The sequence below is a fragment of the Mauremys reevesii genome, linkage group 6, assembly GCF_016161935.1.
Source record: "Mauremys reevesii isolate NIE-2019 linkage group 6, ASM1616193v1, whole genome shotgun sequence".
Taxonomy (NCBI): domain Eukaryota; kingdom Metazoa; phylum Chordata; order Testudines; family Geoemydidae; genus Mauremys; species Mauremys reevesii.
This window is the reverse complement of record NC_052628.1, coordinates 127293595-127301761: the sequence shown is the minus strand read 5'-3', so window position 1 is coordinate 127301761 and position 8167 is coordinate 127293595. Positions and strand designations below refer to the sequence as shown.

At 42.9% G+C, this 8167-nt stretch overlaps 1 long non-coding RNA gene across 1 annotated transcript; it reads right to left on the bottom strand.

The window, feature by feature from the left end:
• Positions 1-4358: 4358 nt before the first annotated feature.
• LOC120407528 lies at positions 4359-6794 on the bottom strand. The gene is made up of 3 exons (XR_005600087.1): positions 6536-6794; positions 5999-6103; positions 4359-4450 (listed from the first exon to the last, which is right to left on the bottom strand). It is a non-coding gene; the product is annotated as an uncharacterized LOC120407528 (long non-coding RNA).
• Positions 6795-8167: the final 1373 nt, after the last annotated feature.

Genomic DNA, 8167 nt, shown 5'->3' with positions numbered 1-8167 from the left:
GACACGGATCCATCTAACCCCATATAATAAAGCACTCATGCTTTTTTTCTGATCAGACCAAGGAACAGATATATTAAACATAGAGTATAGATTTGACAATCAATCCATTTCTGTTCTTTGTGAGGGTTTTAAAGAGGATTTGGAAAGTCATATCCCCCCAGAAGTCATGCTTTATTTGCGAATGTTTCAGTGACTCCTGACCTTTGGTAGGTTTGGTTTCAACAGGTTCCTCGAAGCAAAAGGAGATACTCTATCAGTCTCTACCAGGGCTTGGGTCATTTCTCCGGGTGACTTCTCACAGTAGGAGAAGCAGATGTTACATTACGACATCTTTCCTCCAAATCCTCAGTGTTCACAAAAGGTGAAAGGTGTCATTTAAAGAGAAAGGCAGGATGGTTTTGTGGTTAAGAGTGGTGTGCCAGGGTGGCTAATGAATATTTATAAGACACTTTGAGCACTGTATAACTAAATGCTGTATTAGACTCAAGAGGGCAGATTTAGAATTGCAAGAGCAACTTTAAATTAGCAATTTCCTGTCCTTTGAATGCTTTGCTTTCCAAACTCAACATCTGTATAACATAGATATGGATTTGCATGGAGTTATAAATATCCTAGCTGAGTACACTTGCTGAGGACCCCATAAAGACAACATTCACACTGTCTAAAAAGCACAGTGTGGGGAAGACAGTATTTCTTGCAGTAAGAGGTACCCACAGCTGATCTTCCAACCGTAGCCCATCCATCATTCTGATAGGAGACTAAGATCACCAAATGTCAGGGGAGTGGACCATAAACCAGCAAAACTATCCCATCTTCATGCAAAGGATGAACATAGCCCCAGGCCATCCCCCAACAGTCTCTACTAGTGGGTTTCACTGTCCTGAAGAATTACAATTCCTTCTCTTGCAATTACCCAATGGGGAGGCAAAGACCAATCCTGCCTTTCCCTATACTCACTGTAATAGTCAATTGACTAGAAAATTTTCCCCACACAGATTACCCTGCTTGCATCCGAAGAAGTGGGTATTCACCCACGAAAGCTCATGCTGCAAAACATCTGTTAGTCTATAAGGTGCCACAGGATTCTTTGCTGCTTCTACAGAATCAGACTAACACGGCTACCCCTCTGATACAGATTACCCTGTGACCCCTCTCAAATTTGCAAAATATGATAAGTAATAAAAATCTTACCTAACTACAATACACAAGAACTGCATAAAAGCTAGTTATCCAATCATCTCCATTCCAGCACATGGTTTGCGGCTGGGAGTTATGGCGAGAAGAAAGGCAGCAAAATGAAATAAAATAGCAGTAACAATACCTACCTCTTATAATAGCACTTTTCATCAGTAGATCTCAAAGCACTTTACAAAGGAGGCCGGTATCATTATCCCACAGGGAGGTGAAGTGATTTGACCAAGGTTAGACAGAAGATCAGGGCAGAGCTGGGAATAGAGCCCAGGTCCCTGAGTCCACCTTGCCTTCTTTTAAAGGAAAGGAGTGAGGAGCACCACTCCCTAGCAGCAAATGCAGGAACCTCCTAGGCTCTGGAGGGAAACCAACCAGATACCCTGACATAGCGTCAAGCCCTTCTAGGCTAATAGAGGCATGAACCATTGTTGCCTCCCATTAAGAGTATCCTGTCACCCAGCACCCTGAATTTAGAGCTGTGCTGGCCATGGAGAAATAGATATATAGATATAGATATAGACATATCATACAAACACAACAGTTTTACAAGATAGGCAGACTGATGGGATTTTATCATCAATTTTCACTTATCTCTGATTATTTCATTAGGTGCTGGTGGGTTTCCACTGAAGGAATGACTAATGACGCCAATTCCTATTTCCCCAGACTTCTGCAGAATCACAAGAACTTGAAGCAACATTCACTCACAGCAGAGCAGTAATTAGAAGGACCTTTGGTTATGCTGAAAATGAGATTCAGATGGCAGAGATAAAACTGGCAAGATGCTAAAACACAGACCCTTCTCTAAAGTGCTGGGAGATGAAATGGCCCTGATGTATATCACATAGCACTGCAATAAATTGTGGCTCACGAAGTAATGGACAGGGGCTCTCTGAGCTACTCAGGTTCTTGGAAATGCAGGGTGTCAGGACCACACTCTTGTTGACTAATAAGCAGAAAGATGCCGGCAGGATTTGATGTATATTTGTGCACTGGGGAAAGGTACTAAGAATGTTTAGAATTAGACAGTACTATCATTAGCAAGGACAGTGGCTGAGAAAAGAGACCTCAGACCTGAACTCCCACTGGATTCCCACTGACTTCAGCAGGAGAGCAGGGTGTTGAGCACCTTGATTCAGACTGTGAGGTGTCTTGGCAGTTTCCTGCAGAGAGGAGGCTTCGTGAAAAGGAGCACTTCCACTACAGCATGGAAGTTTTCCGCATGGCAGCAGGAGATGGTGTGGAGTCCTTATTTACCAAATTTACTACCTTCCATGTGGGAGTGCTGCTGAGAGACCACTTGCTGTTTGATGGGGGGCCTGAAATTTAAAGCTGCTTCCAGAGTTTTGTCGAGACAGACAGGATTCTGTCACCAGCGCACCAGACAGAGAATTGTTAATACGAACACACTTCAGGAGGCTGCTGCGTGCGTGCTCCCTTCCTGGCAGTTACAGTTCGAAACTAATTAATTCCTGTGATCTGAACCATTCTCTTTTATTAATGGTATCAGCATGTGCAACACTGTGCTGTTGTAGATGATGTGCTCTCTCTAGGGATCCTATCAGCATGCCATTGTAGGTCTTCACAACATGTAGAGAAACGTCTCCTAAGTTTTCCTTAATAGTGTTGATTTTTTAAATTTTATTTATTTCACCTGAACTCTTAGCGTTTTCTCCATTCTTGCAAGCTCTACATTGGCTCGTTAAGGTCTTCAGTGGCTGCTCCTGCCCTCTTCCTTGCTCTGAGTGTTCACAATGACCTTTCTGTTAATTCTTCTTCACTCCCTTGTGCTGAGCTTTGCGGGTAAGTCAGACTCACAGTTTCCTCGGATAATCTGACTTCATTATTTTCATTGTCAAGGGAGCACAAGATTCTTTTGATCCTTAGTGCACAGCCTTCAGGATGAGTGATACATGGGTTTCTCCTGTCTCATGACAGATAATCTTGACAAGCTCCTTTTTCCATTGCTTGTCTCACTAGATATAGGCCATAAATATAAACACACACTCACATGATACTTCTCTGTGCTTGTGCACATATCAGTTGTATTGTAAGATCTTGGGGAACATTCTCAGCCTTGAGCGCAACTCTAATATGAAGATATCGACCAAGATTTTCAAAAGTGATTCCGAATTGTAGGTGCCTAGCTTTAGACATCTTTTAAAGGAGCCTGATTTTCAGAGGCTGGATGCTTAGCACTTTCTGAATATCAGGTCCCTTCAAGATATCTCAAGCTGATCACCCAGAATTTGAATATTCCAAAATCTCAGCTCACTTTTGAAAATCTCAGCCTAGCATAGCTATATAAAATTGACGAAAACTTATTCACTGAGTGTCTTACTAACATTTCTGTTATTTCATTTTAGGCCATTTCATGACTCCATCCATTTTATTTTACCACAAGACTACTTCAGGATGGCAATATTTAAAGTCAAAAACACACAAACATTCTAACTTTCACATCTTAATGGAAACTCATTTTTGTGGGGAAAAAATCCAGACATTCCATTTAAAAAAAAATTCTTTGAAAAACGGAATCAGTTTGAAGTGAAAAGGAGATTTCTTCTCATTTTCACTTCAGATTGGCTTCTATTTCCAGATGAGAATCCACAAGATTACACAGGTTTCATTGCAGTGTTGTTGTAGGATATGAGAGAGAGACAATGTGGATGAGATATCTTTCATTGGACCAACATCTGATGGTGAAAGAGACTAGCTTTCAAGCTTCACACAGCTCCTCATGTGTGGACAAAGTAATCATTGTCACAGCTAAATACAAGATGGGATAGATTGCTAAATATAGGGGATTAACACATTGCAGAAGACCACTTAATATGAAGTGGGCAATTAATACCACTGCAGTCATAAGGCAAATACATTTAAAAAATGTTGTAAAAATTCTAATTGAGAATATGAAAATTTCAGTACTTGAGAGTTTCAAACTGAATAGTGAATCAGATCCAATGGGTTCTGAGTAAGGACCACAGGATTCAATCATTAGAGCCAAGTTATCACCCATGTGTGTTATAGTTACAACAGAGGACCAAAAATCTACTCATGTTAATATGATAGATTCCTCTTCATTGTTTTATTGGGGATATTAATGGTTTGGCCACTTGCCATGAAAACAGCAGGGAATCCCCTCACCCTGGTATCTTCTAAGTTCCATCAAAGGCAGGCAGACTGGCAAAGCTTCCAAGCTCCTTCCCTGTTTATTCTGAGTGTTGCACAGCAAACAACATTTACTCCTGAAGGCATTCTGTGTCAAAAAAATAAAAATTTGGCACCAAAAAAAAAATTCTACACTCAATATTTTAAAATTCTGCAAAATTCTGCAATTTTTTTTGTCAAATAACTGTGGAGGCTCCAACATGGCATCGGGGAGCACAGGCCACTGGCTGCACCGAGGTGGGAGATCACTGTGCAGCTCCCCCGGGACATGTACTTAGCGGTGAGGCTGCACCAAACCCCGACCCAATGCAAGGACCGGGCCTGGCCCAGAAACACCTCAGAGCCCTGCCCCTCCATGCCAGGTGCACCAGATGTGCGCAGGCAGCTCAGCCCGGCAGGATCCAAGTGTGGAGGGACTTAGTGTGGGGGGATCCAGGTGTGGGTCGAGTGGGTTCTGTGTGGGGCACTCTGGGTGTGTGCGGCTCAGTAGCGGATCCAGTAGGTATGGGGGGGATCTGGATGTACAGGACCCTGTTGTGGGGTTCTGGGTGCAATGGTAATGGGACTTTGCAGAGGGGGGCTAGGTGAAGGTGGCTGGGGTTCAGTGGGGGGGTCTGGTTTTGGGGGGATAGAGCTCAGCAGGAGGGTCTGGGTGTGGGGAGCTCAGTGGGGGGTCCAGATTCTGGGACAGTGGGCCTCAGGGGGGTAGGGATCCATGGGCAGCTGGTTGGGGCTTGGTAGGGTGGGGATCTGGGTGTGAGTGGCTCATCGGGGTGGTCCAGGGGCAGGGTTAGTGGGGTTCATCAGGGGTGTTCTGGGTTCAGGGGGGCTGAGGCTCAGTGGGATGGACTGGGTATGAGGGGGTCTGGATGCATGGGGATTGTACAGGGATCTCTCCCACTATAGCTGAGCAGCGATGGGTGCAGGAAGCATGGGGGTGGGGAGAGTTTGCAGAGCTTCCTACAGCTGGGGAGAAATCTGGGGGTGGGTCTGTCCTGGCCCCGGATGCTGTGCCGGGGAAAAGGAAGTCCTGTCCTCCCAGCCCAGCCAGGACTAGCTGCTGAGCCCGGAGCAGGGTAGGAGCCACCAGCCAGGTCTTCCCCAGTCCCGCCTCCTGCCCCACAGTGATTTACCTCTGTGCTGGCTGCCCTGGGCACCTGAAACATACTGTTTGGGTGGATTTCATGACCACTCTTGGGGCTTCCCTTTGCTTCCCCACCAGAAAGTCATTTTTCTGTGGGAAAGCAAACATGAGAACATAAGAATGGCCATACTGGGTCAATCCAAAGGTCCATCCAGCCCAGTATCCTGTCTACCAACAGTGGCCAATGCCAGGTGTCCCAGAGGGAGTGAACCTAACAGGCAATGTTCAAGTGATCTCTCTCCTGCCATCCATCTCCACCCTCTGACAAACAGAGACTAGGGAAATCAAAGAAATCTGCAGAGGACATAAATTCTGCACATGCACAGTGGTGAAGAATTCCCCCAGGAGTAAACATTGCAATGAAGTAGCAGAAAAGGTCACAAAAATGTTACTTTCAGCCTCTATGGGGGAGGGTGTAGTTTGATTGTCATTTCAGCAGTTCTAGTGGTTGTTGAATGTGTGACACTATTGCTTAGGAGAAATAGGGTTTACCTTATTTTTGTTGTAGGAAAGAAGCATGATTGATATGGCTCATGAGTGAAGCAAGTTGGCTTCTTCCAGATATGGGCATAGCTAGAATCATGTAATTGTCTTCAGCTGTCAGAGATATACAGATATAATTGTAGCTGAACATGAGCAACTGTGAGTACAAACAATAATTGTTCAGTTTTATTCCCAATCCTGAGTCTGGATTAAATCATGGTGGAGCATCAATGGCATGAAACAAATCAGAATATTTTTAGAGAATTCCTTGTTTATAAACATTATTGTGAACTGCAAGTTATCTTTGTGAGCATTAAAAGCAACAAAGAATCCTGTGGCACCTTATAGACTAACAGACGTTTTGCAGCATGAGCTTTCATGGGTGAATACCCACTTCTTCAGATGTGGGTATTCACCCACGAAAGCTCATGCTGCAAAACGTCTGTTAGTCTATAAGGTGCCACAGGATTCTCTGTTGCTTTTACAGATCCAGACTAACACGGCTACCCCTCTGATACTTTGTGAGCATTGTGCACATTTCCTTACCAGTCCTGAAATGTGGCCAGCAAGATATCTAATCAGAGGGAGATTCTTGCAGACTTCCAAAGCTAGCAACACTGATCCATTTGGAAGTTCCACCAGTGGGACATTTAATGAAACTAAATGGTGGCACAATTCTTCCACTGCTTTCTCCTTGCTCACTTTCACCAGCAATAAACAACTCTTGTCATCATACCAGGGGGATGGAGCCAAAGCTCACTCCAGAGATGGAGTAAATGGCTGCATAGCACTGCTTGTTTTACACTCCCAGACCAACAATCATGTAAGGGGTAGGTTGTTTCTATGGAGATAAACTTACAGGGTTCTTGGTCTTCCAGTTCCCAGACAGAACCAGGCTATGTCATAAAAGGAACTTAATAAAGCGAGGTCATTATCTCTAGTTCTCTGCTTCAGCACATGGAGTCTGGGGGTCTCCCCGCTCATACTTACTCATGAATATGTAGTCAAGTCAGAATATAAACCACAGTGAACAATATTGAGTGGAGAGTTTGCCTTCTCAGTGCCTTCCCTTCTCTTCGTGTGGAGCAGATGCATTTTTATACATTTGCCCCCCTCCCCCTGCACACCCATCTCTCTGATCCCCTCCATTGGTGTTTTCAATTTCGTCTGTATTTCACTTGTTCTTTAAAATGGCATTCATCTTTATTGCAACAGACTGCCACATTTTTGGTATGGATTTATCTGTGCAGATTCCATTCCAAATAACTAAATAAAATGTGATATTTCTTCTCCACAGCAGTGCAGTTTGTTTTTCTTCTGTACGCCTGAACATTTATCGATCAATCCATATTGTACTTACAGCAACTGCTCACGTCATTTCTTTAGTCATGTGCTGTGCAGTTTGTAATAGTGCATGAAAATGGAAAGAAGAGCTATGCAAATATCAATAATAATTATGTGTTGTACATACAGATTTCCTGAATATTTTCTGAAATTAATCTTCTAAATTACTTTTGCACAATTCAAGCAAATGTAAACATAGATTAATAATTGTGGAGTAGTTTAGAGTAATATATATTCAGTTAAGAGCAATATATACTCAGTTAAGCTACTCAGTAAATGGAGCACCATAAATAAAGATAATGTATATATTTTAGAAGTATGGTTGCCTTCATATTTAAATGTGTTATAATTTAAAAAGCTGTTCTCCTAAGTCAAGTGCAATATTGTTTCATAGTATGATTTAACCATTTTAACAAATTAGAATGATACAGTAATTGGGCCGTTCCAGTCCTATGATTCACTATATGTTTTTAGAGTAGGTATATGGTAAGGACATAGGCTCAGAGCTAACATTCTAAAATATGGATTCATGCTCAGAGTTCTTTGACATCAGTGATGTTTGCCTAATGCAATATATTTTACAGCCGATGTAATCTAGTTCAAGCATAGACTTCCACTGTTAAATAAACAGTATTCTAGAGTAATGTTCTAATATATGGAGGTTACATTATGCAAGATTGGTTTGGACCATCACTGTACCAGTTTTATAAGGGTTCCCAATGTTCTTTACAGTTCCAACAAAAAAGTAAGCAAATACCTTCGCTGATATGCTGGCAACCCCACTGAAATCAGTGGTGATGCAAAGATATAAAAATGGGCAGAGTTTGGCATTCT